We start from the raw sequence: 23631 nt of genomic DNA, 5'->3' as shown, positions 1-23631 counted from the left end.
TGAGGCCCTGGAGTCCTGGGTTCAAATCCCACCAAGGAAACATCTGCAAGGAGTTTGTATGTTCTCCCCGTGACTGAGTGGGTTTCCTTCGGGTTCTCCGGTTTCCGCTCACATTTCCAAAGACACACTGATAGGAAATTTATATTGCGAGCCCCATTGGGGACAGTGTCTGCAAAGCGCTGTGGAATTAATGACGTTATCTCGTATAAGTGAGTAAAATAAATAAATAAAAATAAATAAATAGATGTGTACCATGTTAAACAAGTACCCAAAAGGCTGCACATCCAAAATATACAATTTATTGCTGCATTTTCAATTTGGGAAGCAAATCTACATGTGTATTGCTAAAAGATGATTTCAACAGGGGTTCAACCTTATTTAATACTACAGTATTCATCTGAACATTATTTGACTTCCTTGTGATGTTTTATGTTCTTTTTATATTTTTATCTTTATTTTTGTTTCATATCTTGGCCTTATATTTTGGGTTTCCAACTGAATTTTAGATTGATACCATGACACGACAGTTTTTACAGTGACTATATTAGTTCAGTATCTATGTATCTTTTTGATGAAAAAAAGTAATTACTTGTAAGTTTTGGATGTGCAGCCATTTGTGCATTGATACAATTTTAGTGTAGTTGGAGTTCCTAAACACACATTGGCTCAGCGCTTCATTATTTTTATTATTGTTGCAGTCCCACAAAGTATATTATATATTTGGTCTAAACACAAGACTGGGTACAAAAGAGAGAAGAATATCCTTCTTTTTGAATTCAAATTAAGCAGAAGGTAAGATCCTGGATGGCAGATATGTGTCACTGAAGGGGGCTGGCCTCTGTGATATAAATCCTGGGAGAAGGTGCACCAGTGACAGTAGGTTTCTGAGATGGTTTTATTTGGACTGAAATTTGGGTCTGGAATTTAGGAGTGACCAAAAGAGTTTGGGTGGGAAAGATCGCTCCCATACTCCAGTCTAGGTATTCCAGACATAATAAAAGGCAGCTGGACCAGCTCAAGAGTGTTCGGTTGTGCTAAGGCTGGAGAAAGATGTAGCTGGTGTTATAGCCTGAGAGGTTCCAATGACTGCAAGTTGGTGAGACTGTTTGATTTATTCTGCCTTTCCCAAAGAAGGGACTGTTTTGTTATTCATTTGTGCTGACAAATCTATTTCCATTTTGAACTGAAAAGTTTATTGAGGACAAAAAACTTTATTTTGTTTTGATATTAAAACCCCATTCCCGTGTTTGTCCAAGCAACTACCAGAAAGGTGAAACTCCCACGAGATCTAAAGTACTCCAGGCTTTAGCTCAAGACACTGCTATAAAACTATCACAAAACTCCTGATGTGCTTCAAATCTAAACAATTGGCAGCAACACTTTACCTTGATGTGATTAGTATGATTGTCTACAATGATACCAGCAGGAAAAGCTGGCCTGCGTCTACAAAGCAAATCTCATTATCTTACAGTGATGAGCTTGGAAAACAGATGGGTCAATATTTTTAATTAGAATGGTGTCAGAATGCTCTGTTGTCTACTACCATTGGTATAACTTTTTTTTTTACTTGGCTGCATTGATATGTCATTGATATCAGCTACGGTATATGATTAGTGATTATACTGTAATTAATTGAGATACTCTACTGCTGAATTAATTGGCTTTTTTGAATTTATTAATACCAGTTTATGGATGAGATATCAATGGGAGTGATTCTTATGAATAGGAACAGCATAGCTCAATTGACAAATGGTTTAAGGATAAAACAGTCTATTAAATTAGGCTAGATGTGATTCTTAGAATTGTATGACATATCCAACATCTGAGTTTATTTCATCTGAAACCACGCAGAATGGATAAAAGAGCAGGATCTGTAAGTGAAAGAAATGAAACAGTACTGCATATTGGTTTTCATAGTAATCATCACATTTCCCATTGATCTTTTTTCTTTTAAAAACAGACATTTTAGTCTATTATTTTCTTTATGTTCTTTGCCATTGAAGTATACACATTCACTAAAACCCAACTGAACAGTTTTATGCTATTAGTATTTCATACATCTTGGCAGGAAGCATATTTTCCTGTAATAGGTGAATTGGAGCTTTTATTTATCACAATGGTAATGGTGACTACACAAGCGCCATCCAATATATCAGTTGAAAGTGTCAAATTTATATTATTTGCTTTGTACTTAAGACAGCTATAAAATCTTTGTCCAATGATCATAACGTACTTTATATATAAATCCATTTCAATGTGGAATATTGAACTGAAAATCCATATAGTGGATGTAATTTGTAGAAGGGAACATATAAAAATAGGATACAGAATCACAAAATACGATTCATACACCACACTACACTTATCAATAGGTTGAGTCCAGTGTTGTGACATGAATGCAGTATCAAACAGTACTTATGGACTGGTGTAACTCTGTTTTTGGACAAAGGCAGCCATGTTTTCTAATCCTTTAGAAACCCTTTAAATCCAAATTTAATCCAATGATTTGACAAAAGCTGCTGATGTTATATTAGAATATTGGAAAAAGTAATTCAAGCTTTGCTATTTCTAAACTGCTGGAGGCTAGGCAGCCTCAGCCCTCAGGCTTCAGACATCGAATCACTGGTCATTCAGCAAGGAAATAAGCTTAAAAAAATATATGGTTTTATAATTTTAGTATGGAAAAATAACTAGAAATGGGAAAATGTATCCAAGTAGAAATTAATTCTACTCAAATTTTACAAAAATCTGTATTTCTATAGTATGATGAGAGCAAAAGAACCATAGTGACGACTGTTACTTTTGTTCATGCAATGTGAAAGGGTATAATTACAAATGGAAGCATTCCATTTCATACCCCAATCTTCACTCAGCAATTCGTCCCATCCACATGTACACAAGGGCCCTGCTACCTTGGAAGAGATACCTAGCTCCGAGGAAGGTGGAATCATAGCTTAGCCAGATGGCGAATCAAGTTCTGACTTTGAAGATGATACAAGAGCAAAAATTTTTTTCCCAGGAGGAGATGAGGGATTCAGTAAGAGACTTAAATCTTCCCAAAGATGCCACAAAGATGTTACTTGGATTAAGGTTCAAAAGCAGAAATTTATTGTTACGAGGAGTGTCTTTTTCATGATTTAGACATCGTGAAAAGGAGTTCGTTCCTTACTTTTCCCAGGAAGACAAGTTGGTTTATTGCATCGATGTCGAAGGTTTGATGGGTCAATTCAAAATCCTATATGATTCAGCGCAATAGAATCTTTTTATAAATTCTTCAAAAATAAGTCTCAAAGCATTTTTACTACACAACGGCAGTTTTTACCCTTCCATCCCTGTAGGTTATTCCGTACACTTGAAGGAAACCTATGAGGACTTGGAATTGTTTCTTTGTAAACTTAAATATGAAGACCACGGTTGGCAAGTATGTGGGGATTTAAAGGTCTTGTGCCTGCTGTTCGGGCAACAAGCTGGGTATACCAAATACCTTTGTTTTCTGTGTCTGTGGGACAGTTGAGACCGACAAAATCACTGGACCAAGAAGAGTTACCAGCCTACGGTGCTCACAGTTGGTAAAAAAAATGTCCTCCGAGAAACTTTGGTACCTCCCTAAAAAGTTGTTCTACCACCTCTCCACATAAAATTGGGCTTGATGAAGCAATTAGTTAAATCACTTCCAAGAAATGAGGAATGCTTCAAATACTTGGTCATCAAGTTTCCAACCCTCTCGGAGGCAAAATTGAAGAAAAGTGTTCGTCGCACCAGACATTAGAAGGCTTATAACTGATAAAGAGTTTGTCAATACAATGGATCCACAAAAATAAGGGTGGATTACATTTAAAGAGGTTGTAGAGAAATTTTTACGCAATAAAAAAGATCCTGACTACAAAAAGATCGTCGGACGAATGCTGAAAGCATTTCAAGCTTTAGTTTGTCTGATGAGTTTGAAAGTGCATTTCCTCCATTCCCACCTTGACTACTTTCTTGAAAATTTGGGAGCTGTGAGTGAAGAGCAAGATGAACGATTCCACCAGGACTTTAAAGAGATGGAAAGAAGATACCAGGGAAAATGGAACATTACAATGATGGCAGACTACTGTTGGATGCTTCAGAGAGACATTCCAGATGCTACTCACAAGTGTAAATAGACCAAGAGGAGTCTCACAGGGAAAACAATCAATTTTAGTGAGTGTTAGTGAGCTAATTTCAGTGCAAAAATTATTTCCAAGTCTATTTTCATTTATTTTGCGGTATTGCCTTATTTATTATTATTTATTTATATAGCACCATTGATTCCATGGTGCCGTACATGAGAAGGGGTTACATACAAAATAAAGATATCACTTACAGTAGCAAATAAACAATGATAGACTGGTACAAAGGGAATGCAGGCTTACATTCTACAGGATTATGGGGAAGGAGACAGTAGGTGGGGGGTTGCAGCAGCTCCGGTGTTGGTGAGGCTCAGGTCCGGTGTTGGTAAAGCAGCAGCTCCAGTGGTGTTGAGGAGGCAGCGGGGTCATGGCAGGCTGTACGCTTTCCTGAAGAGATGGGTTTTCACTATCCAGGATCTGAGTGTGGTGGATAGTCGGACGTGTTGGGGCACAGAATTCCAGAGGATGGGGGGATATTTGGAAGAAGTCTTGGAGGCAATTGAGTGAGGAACAAATAAGTGTGGAGAAGAGAAGGAGGTCTTGGGAGGACCAGAGATTACGTGATGGAAAATATCGGGAGATTAGTTCAGAGGTGTATGGAGGAGAAAGGTTATGGATGGCTTTGTAGGTCAGTGTTAGTAGTTTGAATTGGATATGCTGGAGAAATGCGAGCCAGTGAAGAGATTTGCAGAGGGGAGAAGCGGAGGAGTAATGAGGAGAGTAGTGTTGAGCCACCCCCGTAGTGTTCGAGTTCGGTTCGGTTCGTCGAACACCCGTGTGTTCGCCGAACTGTTCGTCGAACTGTTCGTCGAACACCTTCGAACACCGTTGAAACCAATGGCAGGCAAACAAAAACACATAGAAACACATAGAAAACACCTTCAAAGGTGTCCAAAAGCTGACAAACTGCTCAGAAGACACAACTAACACATGGAAAAGTGACAAGTACATATAGTCATGCGAAAAGAAAAGAGGTGGAGGAGTAAAAGGAGGGGGAGACACAGATATAGGCATGTCATGGCCTTCTAAAATCCAAAAAGTGAGAAGCCGAGACGGCCAGTCCGCTCCTGCCCGTGCCACCTCCGTGTCGCCGGGTTTGTGCCAGAGCCGCGGTGAACCCTGACGGCCAGCCCCCCTCTCCCAATACTGGTGCCTGTCCGCTGGTGGGTCGAGAGAGCCCCCCTGTGGTGGAGGCAGCTCTAAGCTTTTTAATTTAAATTGTCCCTCTAATTTGAATGAATACACTTTAAATCCATTTACAAGGATCTATTGGAGGGCAAGTCTCATGCCAGCAGCCGCGTAATTCCAGCTCCAGTAGCGTCCACTAAAGCTGCTGCAGTTAAAAAGCTTTTATAAGGATCGAGCTCGGCTGTCCACCGCAAGGCATCCTAGTGCCAGTCCCAGCCCCTATGCCTTGGGGTGCCTCCTGATGCTCTTCACTAAGTATCCCGTGGTCCCGAAGCATTTCCTTTGAAAAAATTAAGTGTCCAAACTACAGGTGGTGTAGCTTGCTTAACAGCCGGGATAATCCGCTGACTAGCAGACACTGCTACTAGGCACAAAGTATTTCCTGGGCTAGATGCAGTTAAAAATTTGTAAGTAGATACTCTCGTTGGATGCTGAGAAAGCATTCCATAGAGTCTCCTGGCACGCCATATATGATTCTCTTAAAAAGCTTGGGGTAGGGGTCTAGGGGACCCTTTTATAGCCAAAATCACGGCCCTGTATCACAATACGTCACCTAGGCTGAAGATAAATGGAACTGTAGCACCGAGGGCTCGGTTGCTACAGACGTATTGCACCTCACCCAGAGGTGTGATATCTCACTCTCAGATAAGGATGGAGTGTGGATCAGGACCCGACACCTGCATGCATTACACCACATTGCCGTGGGGCAGGGCGACCAATATGCCCCTGAGATGGGCACGACAGTCCCTGTCCCTGGCTGGAGTGGGGGGAGGGAACACTGAGGAAGGGGAACCCTGCAGTGCAGGAGCAGGGAGGAAGCAGTTCCTGGGTGCATTGAGAAGGGAGTATAAAAGGTGGGCACCATCTTAGTTCAGTGCAGAGAAGTCTGAGCAGAAGTGGCAGGGAGCAGGGGCTCTGCATGAGCTCTGCTCCGGAGGCGGGCCTAGTAACAGAGGCCCAGGCCTGCAAGAGGGAGAAGGAAGGAAGAGGAGCGGAGAAGGCTCCAGGAACGAGGAATGAAGGGATCCCAGGGGTGCGGACGGGCGAGTCGCCACCGCACGCCCGAATCCACCTGCGTGGAGGGGTCAGGCCAAAGGGGGAGACCGGTCCCCGAACTAGTGGAGGCAGGAAACGACCCTCAGCTAGAAACCGGAGGCTCTGCCATTTTATGTGGCGAAGCCCCTTGCTCCACCCGCTAGGAAGGCACCACATAGGGTCAGGGAAACTGGCGCCAAGTTTACCAAGAGGAGGCCCGAGGCAGCCGGACAGAAGTGTTGGTGAGAAAGGCCAGACAAAGGACACACAAAGGGGGTCCTGTGAAGCGCTCCAAAGTTATCTGGGAGTTGTCTGAGCCCCTCACCTGGTGAGCACAGTACGACGTGGGCAGCCGTTACCTGCAGACGTGGTCTGGATAATAAGAACTGTGAGTAAAGGCCCTGAACTGCATCACTGACTCCGTGTCGTTACTGCTGCTGCCCTGCACCATCACCTCCATCCTCCGCATACACTGCCCTGAGGCTATACTCCTCCCGTGGGGAGTTATGCTACGCTCTGCTGCACCCACAACACCAGCCTTAGTGGTCTGCCCTGTAGCGGCGGTTCACTCTGACCGCAATCCACGGGTGGCGTAGTCGGACATTTAAACATCAAAACCACATAAATAGTTCCGCCACTGGTTTGACCGCCCTGAGCCACGGAACCGGATCGCCGCCACGAAGACTACAACCACCAGCATCCACCAAAAAGGGTCCGGCTCCGGGTGTCCCAAGGCCCAGGGGGTGCGTCAGAACATTTTCATCACCTTTCACAATCACCAATGGGACAAGGCAGGGATGTCCTCTGTCCCCTCTCTTATACATCCTAGTGACGGAGCACCTGCTCTCATCAATTCGCCATAACCCCAATATTAGGTGGATTGAGGTGGGAGGCACCGAGTACAAGTGCTCTCTATTTGCTGATGATGTCCTAGTATATATCACTCAATCACATATATCCATCCCTGCTGTTATGGCTGAAATAGATCACTTTGTTACATGGTAAAATTTTAAAATCAATGCAGCGAAGTCTGAGGCCCTCGATGTCTCCCTCCCTAAATCCATATAGGATTCCATCCAGTCCAACTTTCCCTTTGCCTGGCCCTCACAGGGTATCAAATACTTAGGAATTCCTATTCATAGAGACCTCTCCCATCTATGTTATCTTAATTTTGGGCCCTTTATTGAACAATTCCATACAGACCACGGTTGGCAAGTTAGAACTGTAAGATTCACTACGTGAACCACTGGTGTTTTGTGGAAAAGCACATGTACACCGCGTTCCAAATTATTATGCAAAAAGTGTTTAGGAGTGATAAGGGAAGAATTTGTTTGTTTGTCAGTTAAACTCATTGATGGTGATGTGTGTCAGGGCTCTTTATATCACTGTAAGCAATTGCAGACACCTGTGCTAATTAGTTTGGCAGGTGTGTCCAATGAAAGGCAAGACTACTTAAGAAGGCTCTCTCACATTATTAAGCAGCCTACATTTTCTGCCAAAATGGGAAAGAAAAAGGATGTGTCGGCTGCTGAGAAGCAACAAATTGTGGAGTGTTTAGGTCAAGGCATGACTACAATCAACATTGTGCGATGATCAGGATGAAGTGTCTTGGCAATCAAGAAGTATGTAGCTGATTCACAGTACACACGTGTGCGTGCTGATAAGGGCAAATTGAGGACTCTTTCCTACAGGCAATTACGTCAGGTTGAAAGAGCAGCGGCAAAAAAGCCTTGTCATAGCAGCAGACAAGTTTTTGAAGCTGCTTGTGCCTCCAACGTCCCCCGAACAACAAGATGCAGGGTCCTTCAGAGGTTTGCAGCTGTGCATACGCCATCCTGTCGACCTCCTTTATCCACTTCACACAAGCAGAAACGGCTCCAGTGGGCCAAACATTACATGAAGACTGATTTCAAAACTGTTTTGTTCATGGATGAGTGCCGTGCAGCGCTCGATGGTCCAGATGAATGGAATGGAGGATGGCTGGTTGATGGACACCCCACGCAAACACGGCTACAGCGCCAACAAGGAGGAGGTGGAGTAATGTTTTGGGCTGGAATCATGGGGAGAGAGATTGTCGACCCCTTTAGGATCCCTGAAGGCGCTAAAGATGAACTCCATAATGTATGTGGATTTTCTCAAACAGCACTTCCTGCCATGGTTCAAGAAGAAGAACCGTGTATTTCACAGCAAGATCATTTTTCTGCATGATAATGCACCATCTCATGCTGCACATAAAACATCTGCATCTCTGGCTGATATGGGCATAAAAGGGGACAAACTTATGGTGTGACCCCCCATGCTCCCCTGACCTCTACCCCATTCAGAACCTTTGGAGCATCATTAAAAGGAGTGTCTATGATGGCGGGAGGCAGTTCACATCTAAGCAACAGCTCTGGGAGGGTATTCTGTCCTCATGCAAAACAATTGAAGCAGAAACCATCCAAAACCTGACAAATTCAATGGACGAGAGAGTTCAGAAGCTCCTTTCGAACAAGGGGTCCTATGTGAAAATGTAACATCACCTAGAATAAAGTTTTGAGTTGAAAACTGTTTGATTTCAGTTTCTAACAACCTGCTAATGCTTATAATTTCAAAAATGACCATTTTTTTGGTCTTTATTAAAATGAAAAGGTTGATCGAAAAGTTTGGGGGATCTAAGAGTGTGGCAACCCAGTAGTCATGATTACTTCGAATTCTGACAATATGAGGGTCATGCTGCAGGTAGTGCAGCAAGAAGGCACTTATGTGTCTTGCGCATCTCGGAGCCCCAAAATTATTTTCCGGGCTAGATGCAGCTAAAAATTATTTTTAATTTTAAATCTGGTGAAGCTTATTATAGATGGCCTAATAGGATCAGTGCTGCACACTGCTACAAAGCCCAAATTATTTTCCAGTCAAGATACAGATAAACATGATTAGTAATTTGAAAGCTTAAAACGGTTGGTAGGGTGATTTTAACCAATCATCAAGCTTTTACTCTCCCCAGGATGACACAGGGGTAGAAAAGTCGTTTCGGATCCATGATTTGTTCATCTTTATGAACGTGAGTCTGTCTACATTATCAGTGGAGAGCCGCGTGCGCTTATCTGTCAGCACACCACCAGCAGCGCTGAACACACGTTCAGACAGAACGCTGGCTGCGGGGCATGACAAGATCTCCAAGGCGTAAGTGGCTAGCTCCGGCCATTTATCCAGATTGGAAGCCCAAAAAGAGCAAGGGTCCAGTGACACAGTCGTGGCTTCAATGTTTACTTGGAGATACTCCTGTACCATCGTCTCTAGGCGTTGACTATGTGTCAGACTTCTTGTCTCCTGTGGCCTTGCAAAGGATGGGCTAAAAAAGTGGTGAAATGATTCCGCAAAATTGATGTTACCAGCAGATACTGTGGTTCTGTTACGGTTTGAGTGCTGAACACTTGACGGTCCCACGGTTGGCAAGTTGGAACTGTGAGATTCACTACGTGCACCACTGGTATTTTGTGGAAAAGCACATGTAAGATTCTGCAACAGTCTCTGCTGATACTCCTGCATGCGTGCATCCCTTTCTATGGCAGGAATAATTTCTGCAAATTTACTTTTGTACCGGGGATCTAACAGTGTGGCAACCCAGTAGTCAGGATTATTTCTAATTCTCACAATTCGAGGGTCATGTTGCAGGTAGTGCAGCAAGAAGGCACTCATGTGTGTTGCGCATCCAGGAGCACCAAGTCCCTGTTGTGTTGGTGGCGAGGTAACAATCATGCTTCCTTCCTCTGTCCTCTCCCCCCAACCTCGCACAACAGAAATGTGATCAAGGTCTCCCTCATCTGATGAGTCTTCCATCAGTTCGTCCTCCACTTCTTCCTGGGCTCCTGCACCTTCCTCACTAGTTTGGCTGCTACCATGCGCCCTGGTAAAATCATCTCCCCCACCCTCACATGCCTGCCGCCCTGGTGCTGCCGACCGTCTGGACCTTGCAGATGTTAGCCCTTCCGCATACAACTCCTCCTCCTCTACTTCCTCCACCTCCTCTTGTGCCACCACCTGACTCCGAATTCTGTTTAACATGTGCTCCAGCATGTAAATCACCGGAATAGTCATGCTGATAATGGCATCGTCAGCACTAAACATCTTCGTCGCCATTTCAAAACTGTGCAGAAGGGTGCATAGGTCCCTGATCTGAGACCACTCCTCCAGCGTGATTTGCCCCACCTCTGAATCTCGTTGGCCCAGGCTATACGTCAGAACGTATTGCACCAGGGCTTGTCGGTGCTGCCACAGTCGCTGCAACATGTGCAGAGTTGAATTCCACCGGGTAGGCACATCGCATTTTAGCCGGTGAAGTGGCAGGCCCAACGACTTCTGTAGAGATGTAAGTCGCTGAGCTGCGGGATGCGAACGGCGGAAGTGAGCACACAGCGACCGTGCCCTCTGCAGAAGGCCATCTAGTCTGGGATAGTGGGCTAAAAATTGCTGGACAACCAGGTTCAACACGTGAGCCATACAAGGCACGTGTGTGACATTGCCCCGGCGAAGGGCCGCACCCAGGTTTGCAGCATTGTCGCACACGGCCTTCCCTGGTTTCAGGTCCAGTGGAGACAACCATTCATGAAATTGGTTCTCCAGAGCTGACCACAACTCCTCAGCTGTGTGACTCACATTTCCCAGACATTTCAATGTAAAAACCGCCTGATGACGTTGAGCCCTACTGCCAGCATAGTAAGGAGGTGTGCAGGATCCCTTCTGCGCAGTTAGAAAGCTTGTGGCATGACCAGACAGGCTTTGGGTGCAGGTGGAAGACCGAGAGGAGGTTGAGGAGGCAGAAGCAGTGGAGGAAAAATGACATAAAGAGGATTGACGCACAACTCGTGGGGACGGCAAGACTTGGACAGCAGCCCCTTGTCCTGCTGTCACCATAGTTACCCAGTGCCCAGTCAGCGACATGTAACGCCCCTGTCCATGCCTACTCGTCCAAGTGTCTGTGGTGAAATGCACCCTGTCACACACAGAGTTTCTCAAAGAAGCGGTGATGTTGTGTGTGACATGCTGGTGGAGCGCAGGCACACCTTTCTTTGAGAAGTAGTGCCGACTGGGCATCTGGTACTGGGGCACTGCGACGGACATAAGGTCTCGAAAATCCTCTGTGTCCACCAGGCGGAAAGGCAGCATTTCTGTAGCCAAGAGCTTGCAGATGGTGAAATTCAACCTCTTAGCTTTCTCATGGCTAGGAGGAAATGGTCTTTTACTTGTCCACATCTGAGGGACCGAGGGCTGGCTATTGTGCTTAGACGGGGTTGATAAGGGTGTCCCCGGCAAACTGCCGGTCTGTGAGGAAGATGCAGGCGGACATGTTAGGTTGCCTTGATCCAAAGGTGGTGCTATCGATGTCGGACAGCGCTCAAGACCAGCTGGTGTTACCACCTCCAAAGAAAATGATGACCTGCCAATCACGCTGGCTGTTGCGGGTAAAGAGGTGGCAGGTCTGCGCCCCAAAACAGGTGTGACTACTGTCCCCCCAGTCACAGAGGATGAAGAGGCCGCGGATGCACAAGATATGGCAGACGGTGGTTGGCCCGGCCGGCTAGACCGCATTGTAGCACACTGAGCTTCCCACTGCAACTTATGCTTCATGTCCATGTGCCGGTTCATGCATGAAGTACTCAAACTATGTATTTTTTGGCCTCTACTTAGCTTTTGCTGACAAATGTTACAGATAACACGAGTTGGGTCATCTTTATCGATCTGAAAAAATGCCCAGGCTATGCAAGGCTTAGCACCCATGCGACCTGAAGAGCCACCACGACTTGTGGTGAGAGGCAGAGTTGTGTTTGAGGATGCAGTTGTTGACGTGCTTCCAGTACTACGTCTCTGTCCAGGAAGGCGCAACCTGACCTCGTCGTCACTAGCATCTTCCTCCACCTCCTCTGCTGACCTCATCTCTTGGCTGACTGTGGGTTGACAGTAAGTGGGATCTCCGACCTCATCATCATCACCCTGTGCGTTATCACACCCGTCGTCCTCAGAGCCAACCTGTTCCTGCCCTGACAAAAAACTAAAGTTGTCGCTCCAATCAGGTATTTGAGTCTTATCATCGTCTTCCTCATTGTCTCCACCAACAGGAGTTACAGTTTGGGAATGAGGGTCTACATTATGGTCAGAACCTTCTGCGTCTGGTCCTGGATCCGACTCATAAAGATTCTGGGCATCAGTGCAGATCATTTCCTCGTCTGGATTCACAGAAGCGCTGGAGTCGACCTCTGATTCCCAGGCTATAGTATGAGTAAACAGCTCTGCAGACTCAACCATCTGTTCTACCTCATACTCAGACGGGCAGCTGGAGATTTGGGAGCTGTGAGGAAGCAAGTGCGATTTGGGTGACACCTTTGAGGACTGGAGTATTTGTGATGTTGAAGTTGATGTGGAGGAGAGCCCACTTAAAGGAGCACTTGATATCCGTTGAAGCACCTGCTGTTTTTGTGCCTCATCTGGAATTTGTAGCGATTGGCGTGGCCGTAAGAAAGGGATCTTATCACATTGTCCGCTAAAAGAAGTAGACATTTTAGTTTGGCTGGAAGATGGTCTTTCTTCTGCACCTACCCCACGGACACAACCTTTTTTCCCCTTCCCAACACGCCTATTCCCCTTTTCACCAGCAGCAGGCCTTTTTCCACTCATTTTGGTGGTTAACTAATTCACAACTCTGGAGTTGTTTGCACAAAAAAACAATGGATGGTAACCGAGCAGAGCTGAGTGGCCAAACTGTGGTATTAGGCCAAAACTATTGGCTGGGTTAGATGCAGAAAAAAATTATTTTTAATTTGCAACCTGATGGAGGTCAGTATAGATGGACTAATAGACCAAGTCCCACACACCGCTAGAAGCCCAAATATTTTTTCAGAGCTAGATGCAGAAAATTTTTTTATTCAATTTGCAACCTGATGGAGGTCAGTATAGATGGACTAATAGACCAAGTCCCACACACTGCTAGAAGCCCAAATATTTTTTCAGAGCTAGATGCAGAAAAAAATTATTTTTAATTTGCAACCTGATGGAGGTCAGTATAGATGGACTAATAGACCAAGTCCCACACACCGCTAGAAGCCCAAATATATTTTCAGAGCTAGATGCAGAAAAAAATTATTTTTAATTTGCAACCTGATGGAGGTCAGTATAGATGGACTAATAGACCCAGTCCCACACACCGCTAGAAGCCCAAATATTTTTTCAGAGCTAGATGCAGAAAAAAATTATATTCAATTTGCAACCTGCTGGAGGTCAGTATAGAAGGACTAATAGAACAAGTCCCACACACTGCTAGAAGCCCAAATATTTTTTCAGAGCTAAATGAAGAAAAAAATTATTTTTAATTTGCAACCTGATGGAGGTCAGTATAGATAGACTAATAGACCAAGTCCCACACACTGCTAGAAGCCCAAATATTTTTTCAGAGCTAGATGCAGAAAAAAATTATTTTTAATTTGCAACCTGATGGAGGTCAGTATAGATGGACTAATAGACCAAGTCCCACACACTGCTAGAAGCCCAAATATTTTTTCAGAGCTAGATGCAGAAAAAAATTATTTTTAATTTGCAACCTGATGGAGGTCAGTATAGATGGACTAATAGACCAAGTCCCACACACCGCTAGAAGCCCAAATATTTTTTCAGAGCTAGATGCAGAAAAAAATTATATTCAATTTGCAACCTGCTGGACGTCAGTATAGAAGGACTAATAGAACAAGTCCCACACACTGCTAGAAGCCCAAATATTTTTTCAGAGCTAAATGAAGAAAAAAATTATTTTTAATTTGCAACCTGATGGAGGTCAGTATAGATGGACTAATAGACCAAGTCCCACACACTGCTAGAAGCCCAAATATTTTTTCAGAGCTAGATGCAGAAAAAAATTATTTTTAATTTGCAACCTGATGGAGGTCAGTATAGATGGACTAATAGACCAAGTCCCACACACCGCTAGAAGCCCAAATATTTTTTCAGAGCTAGATGCAGAAAATTTTTTTATTCAATTTGCAACCTGATGGAGGTCAGTATAGATGGACTAATAGACCAAGTCCCACACACTGCTAGAAGCCCAAATATTTTTTCAGAGCTAGATGCAGAAAAAAATTATTTTTAATTTGCAACCTGATGGAGGTCAGTATAGATGGACTAATAGACCAAGTCCCACACACTGCTAGAAGCCCAAATATTTTTTCAGAGCTAGATGCAGAAAAAAATTATTTTTAATTTGCAACCTGATGGAGGTCAGTATAGATGGACTAATAGAACAAGTCCCACACGCTGCTAGAAGCCCAAATATTTTTTCAGAGATAAATGAAGAAAAAAATTATTTTTAATTTGCAACCTGATGGAGGTCAGTATAGATGGACTAATAGACCAAGTCCCACACACTGCTAGAAGCCCAAATATTTTTTCAGAGCTAGATGCAGAAAAAAATTATTTTTAATTTGCAACCTGATGGAGGTCAGTATAGATGGACTAATAGACCAAGTCCCACACACCGCTAGAAGGCCAAATATTTTTTCAGAGCTAGATGCAGAAAAAAATTATATTCAATTTGCAACCTGCTGGAGGTCAGTATAGAAGGACTAATAGAACAAGTCCCACACACTGCTAGAAGCCCAAATATTTTTTCAGAGCTAAATGAAGAAAAAATTATTTTTAATTTGCAACCTGATGGAGGTCAGTATAGATGGACTAATAGACCAAGTCCCACACACTGCTAATAGAATGATGCTATGCCCAAAAGATTTTACTTCACTAGGTGCAGTAAAAAAATTGGTATTCTATACACAGGTGGTATATCTTGCAACACAGATAGGCTACTCCACTGACTAACACACTCTGCAATAGGCCAAAAAGGATTAGCTTTGCTAGATTCAGCCAAATGCTGTGAAAAAAACTTGCACAGCACTGGCACAGACCTGCCTGGCAAAAACTGATAGGAACTGATGTAACCTAGTCCTGAAAAGGACTCCAATTACAATTAGTCTTTACTCCCACAATCTATCTATTTAAGAGCACAGACCTGCCTGATAAAAGTCGTAGGAAATGCTGTAACCTAGTCCTTAAAAGGACTGCAATCACAACTATTCCCTACTCCCAAGCTATCTGTATATTTGTGCGAAAATTGGCTTGAAAGTAACAAGGTATAGCGCACACAGCAACAGCGGTGCCGTCTAACACGCAGCTGCAGCAGTGAGAAAATGGTGGCGACGGGGAAAATGGCTTGGTCTTATAGGGCAAGGACATGTGACATACACTGCCAATCACACATGCCCTTGCTTGTGTGAAAAAAAGCACTTCGCTCCGTGTGTGCGCTGCTGATAGGCTGACAGATTGCACCTCCCCACTGCAAATGCGGGAAAGAGAAAAAAAAATGGAGATCTTCATTGTTCCTGCAGAGATCCATCCCCTGCCCCTCCCCCCGCCCCGCTGTACACTCAAACTGCGTATTAACATTAATTTTCATCATTACTGAGAAAAAATCCAGTTATGATTTTGGTGCACGAACAGTTATCGAACATAACCTCGAACAGCCGAATTTTTCTCAAATTGTTCGTGTTCGCCGACCGGCTCGAACACCGCCCAAAACAGCTCGAATTTGAGATTGGCGAACAGTTCGAGTAGAACAACGCTCATCTCTAGAGGAGAGTGATGAATTAGTCAGGGAGTAGAGTTAAGAACGGATTAGAGAGGTACGAGAGTGTTAACAGGTAGGCCATAGAGAAGGATGTTGCAGTAGTCCAGGTGGGTGATGATGGGGGCATGCACAGGCATTTTAGTAGATTGAGGGTTGAGGAAAGGACGGATTCTGGAAATATTTTTGAGCTGGAGGCGACAAGAGGTAGAAAAAGCTTGGACGTGTGGTTTGAAGGACAGGGCAGAGTTAAGGGTTACTCCGAGGCAGCGGATGTCTGGTACAGGGGAAAGCATGATGTCGTTAATTGTGATAGATAGATAGATAGATAGACAGATCAGGTAGGGAAGATACGTGAGATGGAGAAAAGATGATGAGTTCAGTTTTGTCCACATTGAGTATAGATGGAGAAGAGTAGGGGTCCTAGGACAGAGCCTTGAGGGATTCAAACAGAGAATGGGCAGGATGAGGAGGTAGTGTGGGAGTGGGAGACGCTAAATGTGCGGTTGGAAATGTATGAGGAGATCCAGAATAGGGCAAGGTCTTTGACGTCAAAGGAAGAGAGAATCTGTAGTAGGAGGCATTGGTCAACTGTGCCAAAGGCAGAGGACAGGTCTAGAAGGAGGAGTATAGAAAATTGTCTGTTAGCTTTGGCTGTAAGTAGGTCATTAGTAATTTTTGTCAGGGCAGTTTCAGTGGAATTACAGGGACGGAAACCAGATTGTAGATTGTCGAAGAGCAAGTTAGATGAGAGATGGGAGTAAAGTTTAGCGTGAACATGTTACTCAAGGAGTTTGGAAGCAAATGGGAGCAGCGATATGGGGCGTGATTGTGGCATGTTTGAAAGCAGAAGGGAAATTACCAGAGGTTAGTGAAAGGTTGAAGAAGTGGGTTAGGGATGGGATGAGTGTGGGGGGTGAGGTTGAGGAGGAGGTGGGATGGGATGGGGTTGAGTGCACAAGTGGTGAGGTGTGATTTGGAGACGAGGCGAGTAAGCTCTCCTTCAGTGATGTTGGAGAGGGAGGTTATGGAGGAAGGACAATGGTTTGGTATACAAAGGGGTTATGGTGGTTGAACAATAAAGACTTGCCTTGTTTGGTCGATCTTATTTTTGAAGTGTGTGGCAAAGTCCTCAGCAGAGACGAGGCGGGTCGGAGGGGGCAGTGGAGGGCAGAGGAGTGAGTTAAAAGTGTTGAATAGCTGTTTGGGTTTATATATCACATTTTATTTTTTCTGTATGTATTTATATTTATTCACATAGGGATTTTTTCCTTTTTATCAACTACTGACTTGTAGTGCCTTTTTGGAATGGGTGTGTCAAAATTAACCATATGTGGTCCATACCCTGACCATTATAGTAACACTTCTTATAAAAGCTGGTCAGAACCAAGTAGCACTTATAACAAAATACCTGAGGAAGACATTTTATTTGTCGAAACACGTTGTATGTATATGTTTTTGGAGAAATAATAAAGATCCATATAGGATAATACTATAGCTTGTACTTACAAGTCATTCGGGAGCGCAAATAGCTTGGAGGAAATTTTTTTCGGATATTTTTCCTCTTATAACTCTGTCCGAGTTAAACAATAGCCACCAGGGATCTGCAGCATACTGCTTAAAAAGGAAGATCATTACTGGATGTTCTGTGGTTCAAAAGGGACCTATAAGCAAGTGACCAAAGTGAGTGCAACTAACTATCTATGATCTGACCATACACCTACATTTAGATCGGTGCGTTCTTTGCTTTCTTTTTCCTCTCTCCTGCTGAACAGGATAAGTAAGATACAAGAGTTGTGAAGTAGGCTTGTTTAGCAGAGGTGAGGGTTGATTTGAAAGTGAGTATTAGGGGGACGGTTGCAAACAACTTTATTAAATAGGAACGCAACCGACCCCGGGGTCCGCAATGCAGCCTGGTGGACTGCTGCCGAACACTTCCCGGGTGAGAAGGGAAGAAACCAACTAAAAGATAACCCTTCCGTGTTAACTTCACACAGGACCGGGTATAGCGGTATGCTCTATCTCCGATAGGTGCACAGAAGAAGAGCTACAAACTGCCTAACCTCTCCGTGTTACTGCACACGGAAAGGGAATAACGGTTCACACAATCTCCAAGAACAGCAGGGAGACGTGTGACCGGGGAGAAGCAGTAGCCCTGCCTTCGATACAGGCGCTACGCTATGGGGAATGGCGCTAAAGCGGTTCACACAATCTCCAAGAACCGCAGGGAGACGTGTGATCGGAGAAGAAGCAGAAGCCCTGTCTTTGATACAGGCGCTACGCTATAGGAGTAGGCGCTAGTGTGCGGGTGTGATTCCCGCCAAGTATTCGTGCACTCAGCCGGCATGCTACCGGACTGAGCCGACCCATTCAATATGGCTCTTAGAAGAGCTCCAGAGAGAAGCGTGCACACACCAAATCCCATTTTACAGGTATGTGCCCACGATGCGCAAATGAAGCGGAAATTTGCGCTTCATTTCCGCATGTCCTTTTCCCGAAAAACACATGCGGAATTTGGCATGCGTTTTTCGCGTGTAATTCGCGTGTTTTGCACATGCGGAATTGCCTTGCGTATTCTACTGCATTGTAGATGGCAATTCCGCATGCGTAAACGCACAAAGAATTGACATGCTGCGGAATTTTCCGCACATCAAAAACGATGCGGAAAATTCCGCAGCATGGGCATTACAATTGCGGAATGCCATAGGGGACCATGCCAGAAGGCTAACATGCGTATTTCATGCGTTTACGCTGTGGAAATTTCCGCACAAAATATGCATGAATTACGCATCGTGGGCACATACCCTACTGGCGGTTCGGACGCAAGCCATGACTTGACCTACGAACGTGCAGAGAAGTGCAATGAAGTGTATGGGCAACTTTACTGGAGACAGGGTCTAATATACAGTATATGATAAAAATCTTATGATGACAATCATAAAAGCAATAAAATGAGTAAATAGATCTTTTTCATTCTTTTGTATCATTACATTTAGAACTAAATCAATAGATGTTTACCATTTATATATATTATGTATTTTTCACATTGCACTATATTTTTTGTGAGTTGTGTTCATATATTTGTAGTTAATTGTAAACACATGTAAAAGAAAGTAACAGCTACTGCTAAAGAATATTCCCAAACCATTGTTTATAGCAACAGTTTTTCCTCCACTGAACCCTTGAGCAAGCTTTTAACAACACACTGTACAGCAATCACATTCATTCATATGTCAGCAAGCTGTGGGTGATAAATAAAAACAGAAAAATGCTGGGTAAAAACACCTTTGTCTTCACTGAATCATTTTCCAGTAAATTTCGAACAGATGGCCTGAAATGACCTGTTATCACTTTGGTGTTATGTTAACTGTTGTCTGTCCAGGTAATTTTGTACAGAGTGCTAAAAGGAAGGTGTTCAGCTGAAGCAGACATCTGTGCATTTGTGAAACTAACCCCTTCTGATTTAATGTGGGTTTATGATCTAATTAACTACAGCCAGTAATACTTCATGTTGCCATGTAATGTTACCAGTAGGGTTACTTGAAGCCTACGAGTCCCAGTGCAAAATCTCCAACAGGGATTTACAACTAACATGGATATTTAGTATCATTCATCTTCTCATAAGGGCCATAGAGAGATTTTGGCCTCTTTTGTCTCCAGGACTCTGTAAACCCTCCATCTACTGTATACTGTGTGCACAGTTATTAGGCAATTTGTATTTTTTATGATTAATTTTATTATTCTACAACTACAGTGCTGTCTGTCAATTCAAAGGGTTAATAAACCTGAATATTCAAAAAAGTAAAAGTGAGATACTGTCTTTCTTAGGAGAATATATATGCGTGCAGAATTATCAGGCAACTATTAGTGTGCAGAATTATTGTGCAACTAAATGAAAAAACTTACATTTTCCCATCTCAATTGTATATTTTCATCTGCTAAAGTGTGGAATATAAACAAACAACTCAACTCAAAATGTACAAAACTACATTTCTGACATTTGAAAACAAAATCTGATCAGTCATAAGTAGTGCTTAATGCATAAGTGCATAAATAGAGCTGGGCCACAGTAACGACATGTTCCCATTAGAAAAGAGAAGGTCTGCTATACAGTTATAGAGTATGCAGTGAGACCAATGGCTGCCAAAATGTAGAAAAAAAACCAATAACAAATTAAAGACACATAGAGCTGCGCCACAGTAACGAGTACAACATGTTTCCATTAGAAAGGAGAGGGTCTGCTATACAGTTATAGGGTATGCTGTGAGACCAATGGCTGCCAAAATTCAGGAAAAACCCCCATAATAATTTAAAGACACATAGAGCTGGGCCACAATAACGATACGTTCCTATTAGAAAGGAGTGGGTCTGCTATACAGTTATAGGGTATGCAGTGAGTCCAACGGCTGCCAAAAATTTAGGAAAAACCCCAATAACAATTTAAAGACACATAGAGCTGGGCCACAGTAACGTCACGAAAGGAGCGGGTCTCCCATACTGTTCTTGCGTATGCAGTGAATGCAACGGCTGCCAAAAATTTGGAGGCCCTCCAATGCCCCTTGCAAGAGACATAGAGCAGGGCCTGCTGAAAAAAATGTTCCCATTATTAGGAAGTGGGTCTCCCATACTGTTTGTTTATGCAGTGAATGCAATTGCTGCCAAAAATTTGGATGAACTCCAATGCCCCTTGCAGGAGACATACAGCAGGGCCTGCTGAAAACAATGTTCCCATTATTAGGAAGTGGGTTTCCCATACTGTTTGCCTATGCAGTGAATGCAACGGCTGCCAAAAATTTGGAGGAACTCCAATGCCCCTTGCAAGAGACATAGAGGTCGGAATGCCTCCTGAAAACAATGTTCCCATTATTAGGAAATGGGTCTCCTATACTGTTTGCCTATGCAGTGAATGCAATGGCTGCCAAAAATTTGGAGGAACTCCAATGCCCCTTGGAAGAGACATAGAGGTCGGAATTCCTCCTGAAAACAATGTTCCCATTATTAGGAAATGGGTCTCCTATACTGTTTGCCTATGCAGTGAATGCAATGGCTGCCAAAAATTTGGAGGAACTCCAATGCCCCTTGCAAGAGACGCAGAGCAGGGCGTGCTGAAAACAATGTTCCCATTATTAGGAAGTGGGTCTCCCATACTGTTTGCCTATGCAGTGAATGCAACAGTTGCAAAAAATTTGGAGGAACTCCAATGCCCCTTGGAAGAGACATAGAGGTCGGAATGCCTCCTGAAAACAATGTTCCCATTATTAGGAAACGGGTCTCCTATACTGTTTGCCTATGCAGTGAATGAAATGGCTGTCAAAAATTTGGAGGAACTCCAGTGCCCCTTGCAAGAGACATACATACGGTGATAAAGTAGATATGGTGGTGATATGGTGGTGGAGGATGAGGATGAGGAGAAGAAGGAGGACAAGAGCAAATAGACAAAATCAGGAAGCGTATATGTAACGGGTCTGCGAGGTGGAACCACAGAGCAACTATACAAAGGGGCAGTCCTTGTAAGGAAGCGGGTGACACCCAGGGAAGGCAGGCAGGCAGTCACGGCTAGTGACGGGGACAGTCTCTGGGTAAGAGGGCAGGAGGTCACGGCAAGTGACGGGGACAGTCTCTGGGTAAGAGGGCAGGAGGTCATGGCAAGTGACGGGGACAGTCTCTTGACAGGCGGGTGGTCACGGCAAGTGATGGCTAAGCCTCCAGGTAGGCCAGCAGGCAGGTAGCAGGTGAACGCTCCCAGGTGAGCGGGCGAGAGTCTCTGGACAAGCGGGTGGTCACAGCAAGTGACGGCTGAGCCTCCAGGTAGGCAAGCAGCCAGGTAGCAGGTGGACGCTCCCAGGTGAGCGGGCGAGAGTCTCTGGACAAGCGGGTGGACACAGCAAGTGACGGCAGAGCCTCCAGGTAGGCTACCAGGCAGGTAACAGGTGAACGCTCCCAGGTGAGCGGGTAAGAGTCTCTGGACCGGCAGGTGGTCACAGCACGTGACGGCCGAGCCTCCAGGTAGGCTAGCAGGCAGGTAACAGGTGAGCGGGCAAGAGACACTGGACGGGCAGGTGGTCACAGCACGTGACGGCAGAGCCTCCAGGTAGGCTAGCAGGCAGGTAGCAGGTGAGCGCTCCCAGGTGAGCGGGCAGACGGATCCATAAACAGACTGGCAGGGCTGGTAGGCAGACTGTCGGACCACAGGAATAACAGCAGATAGACACGAGTCAGGCAGGTATCAGACAGGAAACTGGCAGGTAGCTGGCAGGTAACTGGCAGGTAACTGGAAACGGGACCTGAGGGGTGAAGCAGAGTGATGAACTATGCTACAACATTGCTCGGGCACCTCCATTTTGGAGGAGGTGCCTTATATATGGAGAGATCCTCCGGCCATTGGCCGGGGACTCCTTAGGACGGCGCGCGCGGCCCCTTTAAGAGAGGGGGAGCGCGCGCGCCCTAAGCACAGTGACCGGGGAGGAGCGCGCGCTGCCAGCAGAGCGGGAGGAAGACGCCGGTCACGGAGCGGAGAGTTGAGGAGAACAGCGTCCCTGCCTAGCAGGAGGCAGGGACGCCGACGCTACAGTACCCCCCCTTTAAGCCCCCCCTTTTTTAGGCCAGACAGAAATTTACCACGGATGAGAGGGGCATGGATGTTCTCCCGGGGCTCTCACGTTCTCTCCTCAGGACCAAACCCCTTCCAATCTACTAGAAAAAAGGTCTTTCCTCTTACCCTTTTGGTGGCCAGAATGTTCTCTACCTCAAACTCGTTTTCAGTGGAAACCGGAGCAGGAGGCGTACCTGTAGACTTGGAAAAAGAGTTAAGTACCACGGGTTTGAGGAGAGATACATGGAAGGAATTAGGGATCCGCAATTTGGCCGGGAGTTTCAATTTATAGGCCACCGGGTTGATCTGTTTGATAACCTCCAGTGGGCCAATGAACCGAGGCCCTCACTTGTAGGAAGGAACCTTGAGCCGGACATAATTGGACGAGAGCCAGACTTTATCTCCAGGACGGAATTGTGGAGGATCCAGGCATTTTTTGTCAGCGTGTTTTTTCATCCGCTCGGACGACTGAAGGAGTGCGGATCGGGTACTCTCCCAAATGGAGGAAAATTTGCTAACGAGAGATTCCGCAGCCGGATTGTCCACCGAGGTGGAGACGGGAAATGGGATCCGAGGATGCTGACCAAAGACTACAAAAAACGGGGATTTGGAGGAAGATTCGCTCTCGTGATTATTGTAAGAGAATTCGGCCCAAGGCAGGAGATCCACCCAGTCTGAATGGTGGGCATTAACGAAGTGCCGGAGGTAACTGGTCAGGATCTGATTGATCCGCTCCGCTTGACTATTGGACTGTGGGTGGTAAGCGGAGGAGAAGTCCAGGGTGACGTCTAGCAGCTTACATGTGGCTCTCCAGAAGCGTGAGGTGAACTGAACCCCACGATCCGACACGATGTGGAGGGGCAGGCCATGAAGACGGAAGATGTGGCGGATAAAGTCTTTAGCCAGCTCGGGTGCAGACGGGAGGCCTGGCAGGGGAATAAAGTGAGACATTTTGGAAGAGCGGTCAGCGACCACCCAAATGACCGTACAACCGGCAGATACAGGGAGATCTGTTATGAAGTCCA

This window comes from Phyllobates terribilis, unplaced genomic scaffold (assembly GCF_046119375.1).
Source record: "Phyllobates terribilis strain yellow unplaced genomic scaffold, ASM4611937v1 Scaffold_1__5_contigs__length_1240528914, whole genome shotgun sequence".
Lineage (NCBI taxonomy): Eukaryota > Metazoa > Chordata > Amphibia > Anura > Dendrobatidae > Phyllobates > Phyllobates terribilis.
The sequence above is the reverse complement of the archived record's forward strand: the minus strand, read 5'-3'. Positions refer to the sequence as shown.